At 43.4% G+C, this 1,275-nt stretch overlaps 1 protein-coding gene across 4 annotated transcripts in view; it reads left to right on the top strand.

Moving 5' to 3' along the window:
• The window catches only part of map6a (microtubule-associated protein 6a), a 20,043-nt gene that overhangs the window by 1,522 nt on the left and 17,246 nt on the right, over positions 1–1,275 (top strand). The window lies entirely within an intron of this gene.

Here is a 1,275-nt window from a genome sequence, read left to right as displayed (position 1 = left end):
GAAAGACAGTTGTGATCACACTGCTAACTGCAAGAATATCTGTTAAGGAAGGGGTTCAGATGTTGTTATGGGTATAATAATGTTCACAAAGTGAAATTAGTTACAATTTAAAAGCTGATCTAATTGTGCATCCTTACTAATCATTATTTTTTAGCCAAGAGTTGTCCCATTTTCTTCAAGCATTCATATTTTTGTCTTTTAAAATGCAGACTTGCAAAAAAAAATTTAACTGAGCCTCAATATTTACCCAGTTCTGGGTCAAAGGTGAGGGAACCTTTCCATCCTTTACACCACCACAAACAAAACAAACAAAGAGAATAAAGAATCTAATGTCTCATTTTTATATAGTCCATTATTAGCTGCACAGCTGGATACAAACCTGAAATCAAAGCGAAATGAGCAGGAGGCCTTTCCACAGAGGAAACCCTCCTGAATGGGTCTCTATGAGAAGCTTTGTTGAGGTTGCATTGCAGGTGTGATAATCATCAGAACACAGAGCTTAATTGGGGGTGACTAACAGAGAAGTTGTTTCACAGTGTAATTCAGTCAAAGCATGCAAATGCATTACACAGCGGTCAACTTGTATTTTCTCCACTGAAGGTAATTAAGCTGAGTGGAAAGGTCAAGGTGCAATTGTTGTCGAGCGCTGTTGTGTTTAGTTCTATGAGTCTAATCTCTGTACTGCTATGCAATGTTCCTGAGGGATGGTGATGATGGCGACTGGTGGATAGATGAACATCAAGTCATGCACGTCTAAGCCACTGTACACATGCCTCAGCTGATACTCTATATATGTTATACTCAAGTCCTATGGAGGATACTGCTGTGCTATACACCGATTTTGTAGAATATTGAACATTCTGTTCTTCGTGTTATCTTACACACCTCTCACAGTATACTCCTAAATCGGGAGTCTTGGCTCAGAGCTGTCACGGGATGCAGGTTTGGGCTTTTAGAGGGAGCCTGGCTGAAGTGAGACTCTGCTGGCAGAGGTGAGTGGTGCTGTGTGTGATCACTGAGGGAGCCTTACAGCTGTTTGGTGCCTTGCTGGCGTGCCTGTGTTGTTGAGCATCAGCAGGGTACAGACCAGGGCTTTTCCCCTGCACGGCATGAAATGGCTGCACTGTGACAAGCAGAAGCCCAGTCGGCTCGCTGTCTTCCTCTGCCAGTAGAGACTCAAAGCAGGTCAGCTGTGGGTTAATGCCACAGATTGTATGCACACACACACACACACACACACACACACACACACACACACACACACACACACACACA

This window comes from Pundamilia nyererei, unplaced genomic scaffold (assembly GCF_000239375.1).
Source record: "Pundamilia nyererei isolate P.nyererei 1_Seehausen unplaced genomic scaffold, PunNye1.0 scaffold00099, whole genome shotgun sequence".
Classification (NCBI taxonomy): Eukaryota; Metazoa; Chordata; class Actinopteri; order Cichliformes; family Cichlidae; genus Pundamilia; species Pundamilia nyererei.
This window is presented reverse-complemented; position numbering and strand designations above follow the sequence as displayed.